Below are 21,196 nucleotides of genomic sequence, written 5' to 3'. Positions count from 1 at the left end.
GGAAGGTATGCCTAAGAACCCAGAAGCGGAGCCAGGTCTGAGGGAGGAGAACAACACAGTGAATGCTGGAAGTTTTTCAATCCTTCCTGAAGTCAGATGTCAGAATTGAACAAACAAACCAACTTTTTGTTCCTTAAGGCTTTCAAATTTATTTCTTACTTTTAGCCTGAAATATGGTTAAATGATATGGGTCCCAAATTCAGCCATAACAGATGAATGAATGAATTACGGGTGACATGATTTAAAAAATCACTTTAAAATTTATTCCAGCTGAAAAGGATGCATATGGTGCTGTTGGGATGGGAGAGCCCAATGCCTGTTGTGCCTACGAGGAAGAAAAGGAGCAAGCTAAAGTGGGCTGACTAAGGCTGAAGAACCTCTGCTAGGACACTTGCTATGGCTGAAGAGAAAGGCCGAGGCAACGGATGGACACGGGTAGGAATGGCCAAAGACTTTTGCCATGGAGACGACCAGGCCCTGAACAGACAGCAAGCAATATTGTCAGTGTCTTGAGGTCAGCAAAGCAGCAGAGGTCTTGGGGCAGAAGGACTGCAGCTTGCAGACTAAGACAGCCCAACACACAAGTGAGGTCACAATGGACCGCCCTTGCTAGCTGGGGAAGAAATCCCAGGAGGACAGGCCATGACTGGGCGCTGTGTGGTGGCTGAGCAGCAGGGGAGTCAGGCCCTCCCAGAGACCGATCGAACCTCTCTAGACCTCGTGCAAGGCTCAGGACCCCATGGGTCTTGCCAGGTCAGGAGCTCTAGTGTGGCTCAGGTGGGCCCACACCCTCAGGCTGAGGTGGGCACAGGTCCAGCTGGGAAGCTGCCGGGGCCTTGTTGAGAGTGTCGAACACAGCCAGCCCCACTCCTGCACCCGCACACCCTACTGTTTTTGACCACACACCTGGGGCAGGGGCCTAGACCCATCCAGGACTAACCAGGGACTGCCCCACCGCGTCTCCAGAACCTCCTCAAGAGCCAAGGTTGGACCTGCCCCCGAGAGGTGGTCACGGAGACACAATACCAGACACACACAAGTTAAAGGAGGAGAGGTTTATCTCGGCTCGCCCTTTGTAGAGGTTTCAGTCCACAGTCAGCAGCTCGAAGGCAGCGCGGGATGGAGGAGGGGCCTGGCAGATAGAAAGCAGCGTCCAGAGAGCACAGGCAGTGAGATGAAGGCTTCCAGGCCCGGAACCAGGCAATTTCTCTCAGCCCAGATCCCACCTCCTGACAACCCAGGTGTGCCATGCCCTTGAGGAAATCACCTCCCAGATGCGGCTTGTGCGTGCATGAGGCTCTGCAGACAGGTAGCTATAAACTGTCCCCGAGGGAGAGGGACGGGAGGGTGACCTGGGGGCAGCAGGAGGGGCGCGCATCCCTGCAGGTCAGCTTCCCAAGCTGGAGCTCTCTCCTCCTGGGACTGGAGGAGGCAGGCCCTGCAGTGACACTGAGCGGCCACCGGAGGGCAGCAGAGCCCTGCGCTGAGATCAGGCACTGAGGTTGCCAGGGGCCCCAGCTCTGCCAGTATTGTATGAGGATGCCTAGCATAAAGAGAATACGTTCATATAGTCGTGCTTATTTCTACCACCTTATTCTGTCTTCCTCTCTCTCTTGCTTTCTCTAAGTAGGCTTGACGCTTTTCGTTATTTCTTCAGAAGTAATTCACCTCACTGTTGCTTTTTCAGAGAGAGAGAGAGAGAGAGAGAGAGAGAGAGAGAGAGAGAGAGAGAGAGAGGAGAGAGAAAGAGAGTGTGTAGGGGATGCTCAGTGTTCCAGATCTGAGATTGCTGGGAAGCGCCACCTCGCCTGACTTTTCCTTTTCTCTTGCAGTTAGGAGTGCTGTATCTGGTTTCTGGTGTTTCCCTAGTGAGCGTAGAAATCACACCCTGAACTTTTGCTTGTTCAATTCAGGTCTTTAAATTTCTTGATTAACTTTTGTTTGGAAAAGTTTTAGCTTCCAGGAAAACTGAGAGAATGCTGGCCTGGCACAGCTCAGAGCGAGGGCGGGGACCTAGGCTCCCCAGAGGGCAGAGCATCTCCATCGAGCACTGGGGACTCCTCTGCATAGGAGGACCCTCCCCTTTCCCGGTTATCTGATGGTTTGTTCCTGGGGCCACAGTGACGCCCCGCTGGGATCCTTGCCCCGAGGGCTCCGCTGGGCGCCTGAGCTGAGCTCCAGAGTGGCACAGGCGGGTCTCAGGTGAGCTGTTCGCCGCCCTGGCGCTCTGCCTTCCTGTGGCCCGGGGCCTTCCGCGTCCTGCGACAGGCGCTTCCTTCCTTGTCCCGAAGGCCTCTCTGGGACCCCCCCCCCCCGGCTGCGCTGACAGGGACAGTGAATTCCGGGCCACGCTGGTCCCGGCTTCCCTGTGCCTGGATGGCTGAGCACTGTTATTGCTTTTTTCATTGCTTCATGACGTCCCATTGTATGACTGTACTGATGTTTGTTCATCCGCTCACTTATTGATAGCCTTTGGTTGCTTCTACTTTCTGGCGTTTTATTTCTCCTATGTGTTTTGTAGATTGCATCTTGCAGGGAATTGGTCCATTTCATTTAAATGATCAAATTTGTGACGCAGTGTAGCTGACCCGCCCCACTGGCCAAGTCAAGCCTTCTACTGGGACCTGGACCTGGTACTTTGTTCTTCTTGACCTGGGGGCAAGCAAGGATGAATGACAAAGAGACGTGAATCAGTTTAACTTTGGGCAGCCAGGGGGTTCTTGCCTCTTAGGAGCCCCGGCACCTGGCTCATCTTGGATTCAATCACCTAAACCCCGGTACAAGCAATCAAAGTAGCACAAGGTTCAGCGGCTTTCCAATATCCGCTAGTACGTACTCCGGTAAACAACTTAATCTTAGGTGTTCTGGCTTTTCCCTGGAACCCGCAATATGGAGTCACCCTGAGTGCAGCCTTTCTCCTTTGTGCTCAGAGAGGCCAGTTAGGCCTCGCTTCTCTGGTCTCTGACAGCATCGAGTTGTTCAGAATACTGTTAATTATCTTCTTCATTTCAATGAGCTCAGTATTGACGTCCTCTCTTGTTTGTGATATTAGTAATTGACCTCTTTCTCTCTTTGCCTTGATTAGCCTGGTTAGGCTTTATCGATTTCATTGATCTTCAAAGAACCGTATTCTGGTTTTAGCAATATTTAAAATTTTTTTTTATTTTTCAATTGTATTGATTTATGCAATAATTTTTATTGTTTTTTGTTTTCCTTTTGTTTGCATTCATGGTATTTCTTTCTTTATTTTGGTACCGGGGATCGAACTTGGGACCTTGCGCTTGTGAGGCAGGTGGCGGAACCACTGAGCTAAATCCCCGGCCCTTGCATTCATTTTATATTGCTCTCATTTGTGTAGCTTCCTAGAGGGGAAGCTCAGATTACTGTTTCTTTTTTTCTAACACTATGCTTTCAGTGTTATCAATTTTCCTCTATGCACTGGTTTTGCTGCCTTCAACGTATTTTGATAATTTGTGTTCTCATCATTTACTTTAAAGTAGTTTAAAGTTTCTTGAGACTCTCCTGATAAATGTTATTTGGAAGTGTGTTACAGTCTAAATATTTTGGGAATTTTCTAGCTATGTTTCTATTCTTGATATCGAGCTTAATTTCATTGTAGTACAAGAACAAACTATGATTTGTTAACAACCGTCCTGTGGCCTAGAATGTGGTCTGTCTTAGGAAATGTTCCCTGTGAGCTTCGAGAGAATGTGTTCTGCTTTGTTGGATGAAGTATTTATTAAATGTCAGTTACATCCGATGAATTGACGGTGGCCTTTCATTCAACTGTGCCCTTCCAGTTTTTCTTTCAGCTGCATCTGTCAATTACTGATTGAAGAGTGTTGAAGTTTCCAACTCTAATAATGTATGTGTCTATTTCTTCTGGTAGCTCTAACGGTCTTTTTTCCCACATATTTTGATTATCAGTTGTTCAGGTGCATATATGTTAAGATTTCCCATGCCTTCTCGGAGAGCTGACTCCACTTATCATTATCTAGTACAATTCTTTATCCCTGAATCTTTCTTGAAGTCTGCTTTGTCTGAAATTGATATTGCTAGTTCAGATTTCATTGGGTTGTGTTGCCACGGTATATCATCTTTCTCTATCCTTCCACTTTTACTTATGTCAGATGGAATTATGTGGACCAGAAAAGCTATACTTGAATTTTTTTCAAAAGTATACTCTGACAGCCTTTACGTTTAAATTGATATATTTGGGTAATTCATATTAAAAATAATCATTGATATAGTTCAGTTAATCTCTACCATGCTTGTGTTTTCTAGTCATGACAGTTTTTCATTTCTTTAAAAATCTTCCCTCGTTTTTCTTCTGTTTCTTTGTTAATTTTTAAATTTTAAGTTCTTTTATTGGTACATTTTAGGTACACAATTCATTGCCAATTATCATTGGGCGTTTGTACCTGTACGTGATGTATCTTGGTTCTTATTTTTTTTTTTTCCCCCATCACCTGTGTGCCCTTCAACCCCTCCACCCTTCCCTATTTCCATAGACATCATTTCCATTTATTTTTTCTTTTCGCATAGTTTTCCCTTCCCCTCTTCATCTTTCCCGTTCCCCTCCCTTCACCCCTTCGTCGTTGGACCTGTTTTCTCCTATCTCAAATGATCAATTATTCATTTTGATCATTTTAACCCCTGTTTACACTCTCAGTTTCTCACACTAGTGAAACGATTTGGTATTTACACATGTGTGTCCTGTCCTATTTATTTCACTGAAGAGCATGGCCTTGATATACATCCATTTGGCTATCAGTGACTCTAGTTTTTCCCTCTTTATGGCTGAGTAGTACTCCATTTGATTAAAACCCCCCACCTTTTCTTCATCCAGGTTCCAGTTGATGGGCACTCGGGCTGCTTCCAAGCTTTAGCTATTACAAACTGTGCCGCTAGGAACATGGGGACACATGTTTCACTGTGGTATGATTCTTTTAATTCTTTGGGGAAGATACCCAGCGGGGGAATAGCTGGGTCAAATGGGACCTCTAGCCCTAGTTCTTTGAGGTATCTCCATACTGATTTCCACAGTGGCTGCACCAGTCTACACTCCCACCAGCAATGGAGAAGGGTTCCTTTCTCCCCACAACCCGGCCAGCATTTGTGATTGCATGATTTCTTGATAGCAGCCATTCTTGGTGGTGTGAGGTGGAATCTCAGGGTTGTTTTCATCTGCACCTCTTGAATGACGAGTGATGTTGAACATTTTTTCATATATTTGTTTGCTGCTTTTACTTCTTTGAGAAATGTCTGTTCCCTTCAGGTGCCCGTGTTTGAATTGGGTCTTTGAATCTGGGGGGTCAGATTTTTTTCAGTTCTTTCTATATTCTGGAGAGTAGTCCTTCTGTCATTTTTCTTGCCTTGTTTCTTTAATGAATGCATTTTCTCTCTTCTCTTAGCATATCAATTATACCTTATAAAAATGTTAGTCTGGGACAAGGATTTAGCTGAGAGGTTTTGCCGCCTGCTGAGCGAGTGCAAGGACCAGAGTTCAATCCCCAGTACCAGAAAGAAAAATTAAATCAATAAAAATTAAAAAAAAAAACGTTAGTGCTTGTCATAGAGTTTGCAATATATAGTTACAGCTTATCTAAGACCGCCAAGTCTAAGTTGTTAGTTTCAAAGAACAGTATACTGCTTCTCGGCTAACATAGGTACCTTAGAGCGGAGCATTCTCAATTCCCCCGTGCTACTACTCCCCATGCCAGTGGTGGCAAACCTATGGCACTTGTGCTGCAGCAGGCTGTTTGCATCATTGAAAGCTATGAAAGTTTCACCATCCCTGCCGCTGTTGCTGTCACCGATTCCACTCAGTCATAAATTATATGCACCCAATATATTGTTGCTACTAGTTCTTTGAGCAGTTATCTAATAGATTAAGAATAAAATGTTCTATTTTACCTTTCTGTATTCCTCTCCAATGCCCTTTCTTTCTCTCTTCCCCTCCTCCTCTCCTCCTCTCCTCACCATTTTTCCTCCCTCTCTCCTGTCTTCCTTCCTACCTTCCTCAATTCCTTCTTTCCTTTCTGCTTCCTTGGTCTCTCTCTTGTCATATTTGATTTCTATCTCTGAAGAACTTATTGGAACATTTCTTGTCTAGCACATCTGTTGGCATCACCTTTCTGCCGTTGTTATCTGAAAAACAATCTTTTCTTTAGGTCAGAAGGAAAGTTTTGGCGTACAAAGAATTTTAGCATTGTACGGGTGGGTTATTGGTTTCAACACCTTAACTATTTTAGCGCATTCTCTTCTCGCTTACATGATCTCTGGGAACGCCGGTGTAATTCTTAACTTTGTCATTCAGTAGGTAAGGTCTTATCTCCCTGCGTTTTACAAGATTTTCTTTGTTTTTGATATTTACACATTGAATTTGATAGGTGTACTTATAATTTTTTCTGTATTTACCTTGCTTATTGTTGTAAAGGTTCTTGAACCCGAGTTTTGGTGTGTGTCCTTCATTTTAGAAACTTCTGAGCTACTATTGCTTCAGTTATTTTTTACGTTCCTCTCTTCTTCTCGAGTTCCCATTATGGGCATGTTATGCCTTTTGTAATTGTCCCACAATTCTTGAATGTTCTGGGTTTTTTTTAAATTCTTTTGTTTTCTCCTTGCCTTTCAGCCTAGGGAGTTTCTATTGACTTATCGTCCAGCTCACTGTTCTTTTCCCCAGTCATTTCTAGCCTGATCATCCTTCAAGGCATTCTTCATTTCTGCCACAATGTTTTTTTGTATCTCCCATTTCCTTTTGATTCTTCGTTAGAGTTCCCATTTCTTTTTGATTACGTTACTGAACTGTTCTTTTTCATAGGTATTAATTTTAGGGTATAGTAGTTTTTAAAAAGGCCGGTTTTCATTGTGGGATTTTCCCACAGGCATATAACATATTTTGATCATACCTAGCCCCCTATTACCCTGCCTCACACCTACTTCTTCCTCTGCTTTATTCCCTTTCTCTGGTCAAGTAGTGTCCCTCCTGCTTTCATGTCCGTTTTTAAAAAATGCATGTACTTATTTTCTGAGTCTGGCTTATTTCACTTAATGTGACGGTCTTTATGTCCGTCGGCCACTGGAGGGCAGCAAAGCCCTGCGCTGAGATCAGGCCCTGAGGTTGCCAGGGGCCCCAGCTCTGCCAGTATTGTATGAGGATGCGTAGCATAAAGAGAATACGTTCATATAGTCGTGCTTATTTCTACCACCTTATTCTGTCTTCCTCTCTCTCTTTCTTTCTCTAAGTAGGCTGGAAGCTTTTCGTTATTTCTTCGGAAGTAATTCACCTCATGCTGTGGGACCAGAGTGACTCCATTTTGTCCAAAATGGAGCAGTCTCCTTTTTTCTCTCAAATTTGTGCTTGATCTGGGACAAAAGACATGATCTGTAACTCAAGATTCCTAAGCTCATTACTCAGCCATCTGTTTGCCCTAGAAACCAGTGTCCCGGGCCCACTATCTATAGGACAATCTGTTAACGTCCTGACTATCCACACAAGGTGGTCATGACCATGAGTCAAGATGCCTGCTGACTGTAGAGCCAGAGTGACTCTATTTTGGAGCTGTCTCCTTTGTTCTCTCAAATTTGTGCTTATCCACTCAAAATTCCTAAGTTTATTACCCAGCCATCTGTGTACTCAGGAAGGACATTCCGGACACACTATCTATAAGGTAAGCAGTTAATGGCTAACTGCCCACAAAAGATAGATGTGACCATTAGTCAGTGGATCTGCTAACCATCAGCTTATGACAGTCGACCACTAACCTTTGCCCCCTTCTCCCTTGCAAAAATCTATACGTAACCCCCTTAACCCCCCCTAAGCCTAACCAATCAAAACCCTACACTTCATATGTATTTAGTATTAACCAATCACCTGGCTACTAACAACCAAAGCTTGATGTATACTCAATAAAAACCCTGCTAGTTTCGAGGCTCGGGGCTCTCAATCTCGATCCGCTGCGTCGGTGACAATTGAGAGTCCCTGCTTAAGCTTAAATAAACGACCCTCGTGTGCTTACATCGGAAACGGTCTCCTGGTGGTCTTTGGGACATCGCGATCTGGGCACAACATTTGGGGGCTCGTCCGGGATCCCAAGACCTTCAGGACTCCCGTACCGGAGGGTCAACGCCGGCTGGTGAGTGTTTTTTTGTGCTTGTAAAGTCTGGGCCTATTTTCTGGAAAGGTCGGCAGACGGTCTAGGCGGACGCGCTGCAAGGGCCGCCGACCCGGGATCCTGGAAGACGTTCCGGATTCCACTGGTGGGGACGGAGTGCCCCAAGAGTACGGGTCAGTGAGACTCCTGGAGGGACGGTGCGGGTCGCTCCCGCGGCACGGCAGGAGGCCGTCGTCCCATTTGCATTGCCTCCGATCGCGCGGAAGACGGTTTTGTCTCACCTTGTGCTTCTCTGTTGCGTTTGTGTGTCTGTTTGTGCTGACTTGGACCGAGACGATGGGACAGACTGTGACTACCCCTCTTTCCCTTGTAACAGACCATTTCAAAGAAGTTAGGGAGAGCGCTCATAACTTAAGTTTAAAAATTAAAAAGACTAAGTTCATCACCCTCTGTGGCTCAGAGTGGCCCTCCCTCGGGGTAGGATGGCCCCCCGAGGGAACTTTTGATTTGCAGATAATTCGCAGAGTTCGTAAAGCCACCCTCCCCCCCGATCAGATACCCTACATCGCCGTTTGGGGATTTCTGATTTCTAACCCGCCCCCATGGGTTAAGCTCTTTTTGCCTTCACAGCAGCAGCAACCGGAGTTAATCCTGATGGCCAAAAAAAAGGCTCCTAAAAAGCGCGCGGATAAAAAACAAACCGAAACCAAGCCAACCGCGCCACTTTACCCTGTCCTCCAGGGAGGGACCGAGAAAGATCTTATATTTCCTCCCCCCTATTCCCTCCCCTTTCTTCCGCCACAGCAGGCTGGAGGAGGTGACCCAGTCCCAGCCGGGGCTGGGGAGCCCGCCCCGGGCGCCGCCAACAACCGTGATGGTCCCGCCCAAAATACTCGTCACCGGCGCGCCGCCTCGCCGGCAGGACCGGCAGACTCAACTGTCTGCCCGCTGCGAGCAATAGGGCCCCCTGATGAACATGGAAACCAGCCTCATCATTACTGGCCCTTTGCTACCAGTGATCTTTATAATTGGCGCCGACAACACGCCAATTTTTCTGATAACCCTAGAGATTTAATTAACCTGTTAAAAACCGTTTTGTTTACCCATCAGCCCACTTGGGATGACTGTCAACAGCTTCTGCAGGTCCTGTTCACCACTGAGGAACGAGAGAAAATCCAGAATGAGGCCAGAAAATTGGTTCCTGGTGACAGTGGTCAGCCCACCACCAATGCAGACACCATCAACACTTCTTTTCCTCTGTCCCGACCTAACTGAGACTTCAACACGGCAGAAGGTAAGGAGAGACTTCGAGTCTATCGCCAGACTTTATTAAGAGGTCTCAGAACAGCGGCGAGAAAGCCCACCAATTTGGCTAAGGTAAGAGATGTACAACAAAAGTTAGATAAAAGCCCTGCTGCTTTCCTAGAAAGAATTCAGGAAGCTTTTCGTAGGTACACTCCTATGGACCCAGAAGCAGTTGAGACAAAGGCAGCTGTAATAATACATTTTGTCAACCAGGCGGCGCCAGACATTAAGAGAAAGTTACAGAAAGTAGATAGGTTAGAAAAAAAAAATATTCAGGACTTAGTGACAGTGGCAGAAAAAGTATATAACAATAAAGAAACCGCAGAGGAAAAACAAAAAAAAGCTGATGACCGCCAGACCCGAAACTTAGCTCGGATCCTTCTGGCTGCCACTGCGGGAGAACAGAAAAAATGTGAACATAGACTAAAAAAGATTGTGATGAAAGGAAAAAACAAAGAGAGACGCAGAGAGCGCCCCCAGTTGGGAAAAAATCAATGTGCTTATTGCAAAGAATACGGACACTGGGCCAGGGACTGTCCTAAAAAGAAACAGCGAGAAGGACGCCCCAAGACCCCTATTCTGGCTGCGGATAAATCAAATGATTAGGGGGGACGGGGTTCGGCACCCCTCCCCGAGCCCAGGGTAACCCTAAAAGTGGAGGGGAGACCTATTGAGTTCCTGGTGGATACAGGGGCTCAACATTCAGTCCTACTCAAACCGTGTGGCCATATTTCTGATAAAACATCCTGGGTCCAAGGAGCTACAGGCATAAAAAAGTATTCATGGACAACCCAAAAAACAGTAGACTTGGGAGTGGGCCAAGTAACCCACTCATTTATGGTTATACCAGACTGCCCCTACCCCTTATTGGGAAGGGACTTACTTACTAAATTAGGGGCTCAAATTCATTTCCAACCCGGGGGCACAAGAGTCCTTAATCAAGAGGGAAGGCCCATTCAGGTACTAACCATAAACCTGGAAGATGAATATCTACTACATCAAAAGAGGGCCCCTCCTGATCCTGATATGGAACAATGGCTCTCCATGTTCCCACAAACATGGGCGGAAACTGGAGACATGGGGCTAGCTATACACAGGGCACCGGTGTTTATAGAAATAAAACCTGGAGCAGATCCGGTACGAGTTCGCCAATATCCTATGCCCCTAGAGGCCCCCAAAAAAATAACTCCACACATCAGGAGGTTGCTTGCTCAGGGGATTCTCAGACCCTGCCAATCGGCCTGGAACACCCCCTTGTTGCCAGTACAAAAACCTCATTCTAATGACTATCGGCCAGTGCAGGACCTCCGGGAGGTAAACAAGAGGGTTATAGACATCCACCCCACAGTGCCTAATCCATACACCCTATTGAGTTCTCTTCCCCCGAGCCATCGCTGGTACACGGTCTTAGATCTCAAAGATGCTTTTTTTAGCCTTCCACTGGCACCTAAAAGCCAACACATCTTTGCGTTTAAATGAAGTGATCCAGAGCAAGACATCAACGGACAGCTGACGTGGACCCGATTACCTCAAGGATTCAAAAACTCTCCCACCATCTTCGACGAGGCCTTACATGAAGACCTGGGTGAGTTTCGCCTCCAGAACCCCCAACTAACTCTGTTACAATATGTAGATGACCTTCTTGTGGCAGCTGAGACACAGGAAGACTGCTTAAATAAAACCAAGAGACTCTTGATGGTCATAGAAGAGCTGGGGTATCGGGTGTCCGCTAAAAAGGCCCAGATCTGCAAACCCGAGGTAAGCTACCTGGGGTACGTGCTTAGAAAAGGGCAGAGATGGCTGTTGGATGCTAGAAAGGAGACAGTTCTTAAGATACCCACACCAGATTCCCCTCAAAAAGTCAGAAAATTCTTGGGATCGGCGGGCTTCTGCCGCCTATGGATACCAGGGTTCGCAGAGCTCACAAAGCCCCTCTATGAGGCAACTAGAGACAGTCAGGCTTTTCAATGGACAGAAAAGCTACAAAAATCTTTTGATCAAATTAAAACAGCCTTGCTGACGGCACCAGCCTTGGGCTTGCCTGATATTACTAAGCCATTCCACCTTTACATTGATAAAAACAAAGGAGTCGCTAAGGGCGTCCTGATCCAGTATCTAGGGCCATGGCGCCGCCCAGTGGCGTACTTATCAAAAAGACTTGATCCAGTTGCGTCAGGTTGGCCCCCGTGCCTAAAAATGATTACAACAGTAGCTCTAATGGTCAAAGACGCTGACAAGTTGACATTAGGCCAAAAACTATGCGTGACCACCCCTCACGCCATTGAGGGAGTCCTAAAACAGCCTCCGGATCGATGGCTCAGTAATGCTCGCCTGACCCACTATCAGAGCTTACTCCTAAATCCAACCCGAGTTGTCTTTCAGGCCCCGGCTGCTTTAAACCCAGCCACACTGTTGCCAGACCCGAACTTAGAGGCTCCGCTTCACGACTACACAGACATCCTGGCCCAGGTACACGAAATTCGAGCAGATCTGAGTGACCAACCATGGCCAGACGCAGACAACACCTGGTACACTGATGGGAGCAGCTTTGTTCGTGAGGGCCACAGGTATGCTGGGGCAGCTGTGGTGACAGAAACTGAGGTCATTTGGGCAGAACCATTGCCCACCGGGACCTCAACACAACGGGCAGAGCTCGTAGCCCTGACCAAGGCATTGACTTTAGGACGGGGCCTAAAGTTAAATGTATACACAGATAGCCGGTATGCCTTTGCCACTGCGCACGTCCATGGGGCCATCTACAAAAAAAGGGGACTCTTGACAGCTAAAGGAAAGACTATTAAAAACAAAAAAGAGATCCTTGCCCTCTTAACAGCCCTCTGGCTACCGAAAAAATTAGCCATTATCCATTGCCCAGGACACCAGAAGGGCGACACTCCAATTGCCAGAGGAAATAATCTAGCTGACCAGACGGCCCGAAAAATAGCTTTAAAGGTTGATCTGACACTGGCCACTCAGCTGCCCGATCCGGGAAGTGCAGCCCTACCAGAAAAACCCCAGTACACTAAAAAGGACTTAAATTAGATAAAACAATTACCTACACCCCAGTGCCTCAACGGGTGGTGAAAATCTTCTGATTGTAAAGTCATCCTGCCTAAAACACTGGGAGAACAAGTTCTCTCCAAGATACACCGGACCACCCACATGGACACTCGGAAAATGCAAGATCTCCTGAGACATGCTGAAATTAAGATCCGTGATGCTAATTCTACAATTGAACATATTGTTGCTACCTGCAAAGCCTGTCAATTGACAAATGCCACCCACAATAGGGCCAACCCAGAAAATAGGCTGAGGGGAAACCGACCTAGAGCCTATTGGAAATTGGACTTCACCGAGGTAAAACCTGGGAAGTACGGTTATAAATACTTGTTAGTTTTCGTAGATACTTTTTCAGGATGGACAGAAGCGTTTCCTACCAAACACGAGACAGCGCAAAGTGTGACTAAAAAGCTGCTAAAAGACATCCTGCCAAGGTACGGTTTTCCAGTAATGCTAAGATCAGATAATGGACCCGCCTTCATTTCCAAGGTGAGTCAAACCTTAGCACAGGTGTTGGGGACAGATTGAAAATTACATTGTGCATACAGACCCCAAAGCTCAGGACAGGTAGAAAAGATGAATAAAACCTTAAAAGAGACCTTAACTAAATTAACCTTAGAGACTGGCGGTGACTGGGTGACTCTCCTTCCCTTCGCCCTTTATAGGGTGCGCAATTCACCCTATAAAATGGGGTTGACCCCCTTTAAAATCATGTTTAAAATTCCCCCTCCCATTATCCCCAACCTTCACTCAAATGTACTTGTTAAATTTGATGACCAAAAGTTGTTACTTTCTTTAAAAAGCCTCCAAAGTGTACACAAAGACATCTGGCCTAAGTTAGAAGCCTTACACCAGACCAGACCACCTCCTGAGCCCCATCGCTACCGACCTGGAGACTGGGTCTTCGTTCGGAGACACCGGCAGAAAGACCTTGAGCCCCGTTGAAAAGGACCCTACGTCACAGTCCTGACCACGCCCACTGCTCTCAAGGTCGACGGGATTGCTTCGTGGGTACACTACACCCACGTTCGCCCTGCAGATCCTCACACTGTCCTAGAAGACTTCGTTCCATCATGACAGGTGTCCAGAGACCAAGACAATCCCCTCAAACTCAAGCTACGTCGTCGACGATCGTGATTATGATAACTGTACTTTTGACACCGACACTAGGAAGACAAAACCCATATGCTCCCTTAAATTTAACCTGGATGATCATTAGTACGTCTACGGGCAACATTGTTAACAGTTCATCCGAAGTGGCTCCACCACTTACCTGGTGGCCAGACCTAGACTTTGACCTGTGTTCGCTCGCCACAGGGACTTAGAACACTGGAAACTGAAAAATCGGGCCTAGAGGAGAGCCAATATGTAAAAAAGACATAGGCCAATATAATACTAATAAAACATCCCTGCCCATGGCTCCAGTACCCATGGCCCCTCCTAGACTTGACCCTGGGTGTAGCCATTCTCTTGATAAAAACATCCTACAAAACACCCCCTTTTATGTTTGTCCGGGAAAAAGGCACACACAGTCTCAGATAAACAAGTGCGGGGGACCTGACCAGTTCTATTGTGCCAAATGGGGATGTGAGTCCACGGGCACCGTCTCCTGGGCCCCGCCTGTCAAGGACGATTTTATTTCTTTAAAAAGAGTCCCTGGGCCCCCTGGCCTGCAGACAAATCAAAAGGGTGGTAATTTCTTAGTTCTTAGTGGCCCCTGTACCGGGTTCCTCTGTAACCCGGTCAGACTTTCATTCACGGATTCAGGTAAAAGGTACACTAAATGAAAAACAGGCCAGACTTGGGGACTCCGTCTATATCAAGATGGTTATGATACCGGGTTGTTATTCACTATAAAACTGAAGGCAGAGCCGCTCACCATAGGGTCTCCCCAATTGATAGGGCCAAACTTGGCGCTAGCTCCAATAGCCCCTTTCAGACCTATTAAGCCCCCTCCCCCAAAAAGCTCGCCTATGTCACCAAAACCAAACGCCTCCGTACGGCCATCAGACTTAACCTCCGCTTCCACATCCCCGCCCTTGATTCAAATGATCACCCAGATTGATAAAGTCGATCATAACCGGGACCAGGACCCCCTTTGGAAACTGATGGTTCACACCTTTAAAGCCCTAAATACATCTAGGCCAGACCTCACTCAGTCCTGCTGGCTATGTTATGATACTAAGCCCCCATACTATAAAGCAGTAGCTTATCTAGACAATTTCACTAAGTCAAACAGCCCGACTCAATGTAGATGACAACAAAAAGAGACAGCTAGGCTGACCCTACAATCGGTAACTGGACAAAAAACTTGTGTCGACAGTGTCCCGGCCTCCCACCAACACCTTTGTAACAAAACCATCCTTAGACCTAGGCCTAAATATCTCATTCCCCCTTATGACGGGTGGTGGGCCTGTTCCTCTGGACTTACCCCTTGTGTACATGGGCTAGTGTTAAAACAAACAAGAGATTTCTGTGTACTTGTACAATTAGTCCCCCGGTTGTTATATCACTCAAAAAAAGACATCCCCAGCCGCCTGGCTGAAACCCAGGTCAGAGTTAAGCGAGAACCTGTAACGGCCATTACTTTGACCGTTCTCTTAGGATTAGGACTAGCTGGGACAGAAACGGGAGTTTCATCGCTACTAATACACAATAAATATTATAATGACTTAAGGACAGCCATAGATATAGATATTGAAAGGCTAAAAAGCTCCATCTCCCACCTCCAAGAGTCTTTAACTTCACTAGCAGAGGTAGTCCTCCAAAACCGAAGGGGGCTGGACTTAATTTTCCTTCAACAAAGAGGACTCTGTGTTACACTAGGTAAAAAATGCTGTTTCTATATAGATCATTCAGGAGTAGTCAAAAAATCCATGGCTAAAGTTAAAAAAGACATCGCCAAACGTAAACGAGAAAGAGAACAATCTCAAACCTGGTTCGAATCTTGGTTTAATTCTTCCCCTTGGCTCACTACCCTAATTTCTACCCTGTTGGGCCCCTTGCTTATCGTGTTGCTACTATTAACCTTTGGACCTTGTATACTTAATAGACTAATTTCGTTCATTAAAAAGAGAATTAACGCTGTTCAGTTAATGGTACTCAGGTCCCAATACCAGCCAATACCTATTGATTTGACAGAATTAACCCCCAGAGGCCCATGATTGGCCCTCTATAACACCATGAGAAGGGGGGAATGTAGAGCCAGAGTGACTCCATTTTGGAGCTGTCTCCTTTGTTCTCTCAAATTTGTGCTTATCCACTCAAAATTCCTAAGTTTATTACCCAGCCATCTGTGTACTCAGGAAGGACATTCCGGACACACTATCTATAAGGTAAGCAGTTAATGGCTAACTGCCCACAAAAGATAGATGTGACCATTAGTCAGTGGATCTGCTAACCATCAGCTTATGACAGTCGACCACTAACCTTTGCCCCCTTCTCCCTTGCAAAAATCTATACGTAACCCCCTTAACCCCCCCTAAGCCTAACCAATCAAAACCCTACACTTCATATGTATTTAGTATTAACCAATCACCTGGCTACTAACAACCAAAGCTTGTTGTATACTCAATAAAAACCCTGCTAGTTTCGAGGCTCGGGGCTCTCAATCTCGATCCGCTGCGTCGGTGACAATTGAGAGTCCCTGCTTAAGCTTAAATAAACGACCCTCGTGTGCTTACATCGGAAACGGTCTCCTGGTGGTCTTTGGGACATCGCGATCTGGGCACAACACTGACCATCAGTACGTGACAGTAGACCACTAACCTTTGTCTCCATTTTTCTTGTAAAAACCTATACATAATCCCCTTCAACCCCCAATGAGCCTAGCCAATCAAAATTCTACACTTCATACTTGCTAAATGTTAACCAATCATATGGCTGCTAATGACTGAAGCTTGCTGTAAGCTCAATAAAAACCCTGCTAATTTGGAACTCGGGGCTCTCAATCTTGATCAGCTGTGTCAGTGACAATTGAGAGTCCCTGCTTAAGCTTGAATAAATGACCCTCCTGTGCTTACATGGGAAACGGCCTCCTGGTGGTCTTTGGGACTTCGTAATCTGGGCACAACAATGCTTCCTTTTTCAGAGAGAGAAAGAGAGAGAGAGAGCCAGAAAGAGAGAGTGTAGGTCTTGCTCAGTGTCCGAGATCTGAGATTGCTGGGAAGCACCACCACACCTGACTTTTCTTTTTCTCTTGCAGTTAGGAGTGATGTATCTGGTTTCTGGTTTTTCCCTAGTGACCTTAGATATCACACCCTGAATTTTTGCTTGTTAAATTTAGGTCTTTAAATTTCTTGATTATCTTTTGTTAGGAAGAGGTTTAGCTTCCAGGAAAACAGAGAATGCTGGCCTGGCACAGCTCAGAGCAAGGGCGGGAACCTAGGCTCCCCAGAGGGCAGAGCATCTCCAACAAGCACTCCTTACTCCTCTGCATAGGAGGACCCTCCCCTTTCCCGGTTATCTGATGGTTTGTTCCTGGGGCCACAGTTATGCCCCGCTGGGATCCTTGCCCTGAGGGCTCCGCTGGGCGCCTGAGCTGAGCTCCTCAATGGCACAGGGGGGTCTCAAGTGAGCTGTTTGCCGCCCTGGCACTCTGCCTTCCTGTGGCCTGGGGCCTTCCGCGTCCTGCGACAGGCGCTTCCTTTCTTGTCCGGAAGGCCTCTCAGGGACCCTGGTGGCTGCGCTGAGCTGACAGGGAGAGTGAATTCTGGACCTCGCTGGTCCCGGCTTCCTCCCTTCCTGTTCGCCCACTCTCAGAGCTGCTCTCCTGGCTTCCACATGGTCCTCTGCGTGGCAGTGTCCCCGCTGTCCTGGTCCGGGAGGAAGCCTGTAGGGGGGCCACCTCTGCTGGGCTTCTGCACCCCGGAAGCTCCTCACTCTCCTGGGTGCCGAAGGGCAGAGCATGAAGCGAGCCCACACGGCCAGCAGGGGGCGCCCGAGCCCGCCAGGTGACCCTGGTCCCTGAGGTGCTGTGTCAGAGGCTGTGCGAGCGGTTCCAGCCCGGCCTGGTCGGGCCCCAGGAAACACCGGGTCCCGCCTGAGGAGGAGCCCCTTTCCTCCTCATGGCCACGCGAGTGTGGACACCGGCGAGCCCGGAGCTGGGCTAGTTTAGTGCATGGTGATAGGTATGGGTCTAGTTTGAATCTTTGGCAGGTTGAAATCCAGTTGTTCCAGCACCATTTATTAAATAGGCTATCTTTCAGGGAGGAGGATTTTAGTGAAACTCAAAGAAGCTTAGATCACATGACAGCACCCACCACACCACATGACCTAGGAGTCCAGGTCAGGGCCCCCATGACCAGGAGGCACTAGGGATCATGGAACATCTTAGAAAAGAGCCTACAGTCCCAAGAGCTGAAGGAGGAAAAGAGGCAGATTGTAGATGTCCAGAGGAAATTGCCAGCACCCTCTTACCACTTAGCTTGGCCACCCGGATCCAGTGCTCCACCACCCTGGCCCTGTCTCCAGCCCTCGTGCTGGGACCCCCAAAGCAGGAGGTGATCGTGCAGTTGGCCACTTGATTAAAATGTGTGATAGTGGTCCGAATGGTGGGCGCCAGAGGTTCTTTGCCCTTTTTGTTTCTCCGGGTCCAGATGGAGCCCAGGCAGTCCCAGGGCACCACATTCTTGAACAGCTCCTGTGCAGGAAGACAGCATCCCATGGGCAGAACCCACCCCAGATAGTCAATGGCTTCAGCCATCCACAGGCAGGTGGCCGTGGCCTGAGCTGGACATCAGGAAGCTGCAGATATGGACAGAGACTTCTGCAAATGGCCGGTTTTCCTCCACTGCCCACTAGTGATGTCCAACTTATGACCTAGGACCTAGCACTGATGTGAAAATCAGTGGCATTTTCCCCGTGCCCATCCTCCCAAACCTCCAGCACAAGCAGGCATCTCAGTCCCGCTCATTCTGAGGTATTGTCTTCTTTCCAACCTCACCTGTCCTCTGCTCCTTTGCCCAGGTCAGTGGCACATTTCCTGGGACAGCTAGGACTGGGGGCTCTGTGTGGGTGTGTGCTGTAGAACCCATGAATCTCAAATGCGTACAAAGTGATAAGGCTGGCCAGGTCTCCTGGAATGATGGCAAGGTGAAACATGGTCCTGCCTGCACCTCAGTGCACACCCTCCTTGGCCAGTTGGTCCAACTCCCGGCCCTGTTTCCCAATTGTTCAATCTCAGTTGACATCACAGTCACTGTGTGAAGTGGGCATGTGAGTGCCCTGTCTCTACTGTGGACCTCCACCCAAGGACAGGAGTGGCTTGGGGCTGAGAGACAAGTATAGGTGATGCAGTTGGTAGAAGAAGGAACTTTGATCTGGTAATCTGGGAATGTCAGGACTGAGGAGATCAGTACGAGAAGGATGGGTGTCCCCCGCCCCACCCCACCCCACAGAGCTCAGCTGCTCACCACACCCATCAAGGTCAGCTGCTCTGCCAGCAGCTTGGGAGAGAAGGCTAAGAGCACCTTCTGCAAGGACCTGTCCTTGTCACCAGCAGCAGAGAGGCAGGAGTGCTGTGGAGCTGGCTTCTGCTTCTCTCCTGTCTCCAGAGGAGGCTCTATCTCTGGTGCTGGCTCTGGCTGCAGAGCAGGCCCATGGTGTTCTGGACATGGAGCCGGAGCTAGGAGGAGGAAAGTTCAGCAGTGTCGGTCACTTGCCAGTTCCCTGCGGAGCATAGAAAAGACATCCTGGCCATTTGGGGGATTCCAATGCCCAAGCAAAAGCCATGAAAGCCTTCCGGACTGCTGTGGCCCTCACCACCTGTTTCGGCCTCATGGGGCTCTAGATATTCCACCTGAGCAAGGGGAAGGCACAAGGGAGGCTCCATGTCTGCTCCAGGTGAGTTCACTTGCAAGCCGGCCTTTTTGATCTTGATTTGGGGAATGTCCAGTGGATGGTGCCATTCGGACCAGGTTTCCAAAATGGGAGAGGTCATGCTGGGGAGAGATGAGTGAGCAGCAGAGTCAGAGGCCCGGGCTTTTCTTCCACCCTGCCTCTCTGAGACAGCGTCGTGTCTTGGGTGGTCCTCCGTCCCTCAGTGTAGAGGAGAGCTGACCCCACCCCAAGCCCTCTGTGACTGTCCTAGCCTTGGCTGACTTTGTCCCACTAGGCTAATGCTAACATGGGTTTCCACTTCACACTGATGATCCTTTCTGAGCAAGGCAGGCACAAAACTCCATGCACCTGAGCGCTCGGGGCTGGGCTCCAAGCAAAGTAGTCCACAACAATCTGTATGGTAGCAGTCCACAATGTTTGCTGTACCTCCAGCCATGAAGTGGGGGCTGTGGGGGTGGGGGTGGGGCAGCGGGACAGAGCTCTGACACCTCATGGCCTGCCCCTTTCCAAGCAGGCCCCTTACATACCCTGAGCGCAAGGGGAAGCACTGCCCATGAGAGGTCACGGCTGGTGCTGACATCCAGGATGGGCACTGGGCTGCCTCTCTCACATGTGGGTTCCCCCTGAACATTAGCTGGAAACATCTGTGGCCAGAGCTGAGCCAAGGCCGGAAAAGGCTTGGATTGCAGTCCTTTCTGTGGCTAGACCTTCAGAAAGTGGGAAAATGGCAACAGCTCATCCTCCCCTCTCCACTGTCTCCCTCCAAGGGGTCAGGACGGGAGACAGCTTCAGAAGTGCACCCAGCTTCGTTGTGTTCTAATACCAAGGAAGTGAGGTCACATCCTCAAAGTTTCGCTACAGTTAGGGTGAGGAAGTGGCTTAGGATGAAGGGGCAAGGTGCAGTTTGGGTTGTGGTTTTTGTTGGGATTTGTTTGAGTTTTAGGAATACATTTAGGGTTCTATCATGGCTGAGGGTGGGAGAGTCAGTGTTAGAAATTTGGCCTGCAGTTTACATTGTTGTTTATTTTTATTGTGCAGTTCACAATCATTTGAGGAGTGGCTACGTGTACATAACAGAGCTTGAAGGGCTGGGGATTTAGCTCAGTGGCACCATGCCTGCCTCACCAGCACAAGGTCCTGAGTTCAATCCCCGGTACCAAAAGAAAGCAAAACCAAAAACACAGCAACTCATAATACAGCTTGTATATATTACGAGTTTTAGGTTTATATCCAATTAAGATGGTGTCAGGTAAAAGGGCCGAAGACCAAGATCAGACCAGGCCACAGTAAGCCTTTATTAGGGGAATAGATCTGCTGGGCTCTCTCTCAACAAAGGAGAGACAAAAGCAATATGCCGGGGCAGGGAGAGTCTTTTATAGAGACTGGGGTGGGGTTTGTAGGGGCTGAGGTGGGGTTGAGTGAGGTAGTGACTAGGGAATGGAGGAGCCAGTGATGTCACTAGGTTGTAGGAGGTGAGTATTAGGTTACTTTCTAGGTGGGAACAGGGGCATGCTGGGAAGAAGGGTTTATTCTTTGGTGGGAGCAACCATCTTGGCATGACATCACACAGGGTAGGGGGTGAGGCACCATAGGAAGAGGGCAGCTACTGTACATAATAGCTGCTGAGGTGGTGGGAGACCTATCATTCCAGGCTTTTGTTGTATGATAGTTGGGCGAAGGTCTCTTCTTCTGGAGCTGCTTCCTGCTGACCAGGGGCGAAGATCGGGGCTAGACCTGGATCTCATGAGGCCGGTGGCAAGTGGGGACCTCTTCCTTTTGCCGTACTGGCTGGTACCCTGCCATGATGAACTCTGTGACTGTCTGGCTGGTGAATGCCCTCAATCGTTCCTGCAAGAAATTTTGAAAACAGCAAA

The 21,196-nt window shown here is 48.1% G+C and overlaps 1 long non-coding RNA gene across 1 annotated transcript; it reads left to right on the top strand.

Moving 5' to 3' along the window:
• Positions 1 to 11,187: 11,187 nt before the first annotated feature.
• On the top strand, positions 11,188 to 16,173 carry LOC147828393 (uncharacterized). Its single transcript, XR_015450879.1, has 2 exons — positions 11,188 to 12,971; positions 13,286 to 16,173. It is a non-coding gene; the product is annotated as an uncharacterized LOC147828393 (long non-coding RNA).
• Positions 16,174 to 21,196: the final 5,023 nt, after the last annotated feature.

Source organism: Heterocephalus glaber, unplaced genomic scaffold, assembly GCF_053883595.1.
Source record: "Heterocephalus glaber isolate CG9 unplaced genomic scaffold, H.glaber_assembly_v1.0 deba00001104, whole genome shotgun sequence".
Taxonomy (NCBI): Eukaryota; Metazoa; Chordata; class Mammalia; order Rodentia; family Bathyergidae; genus Heterocephalus; species Heterocephalus glaber.
Note: the sequence above shows the minus strand (reverse complement) of the source record. Positions and strands in the feature narration are given on the sequence as shown.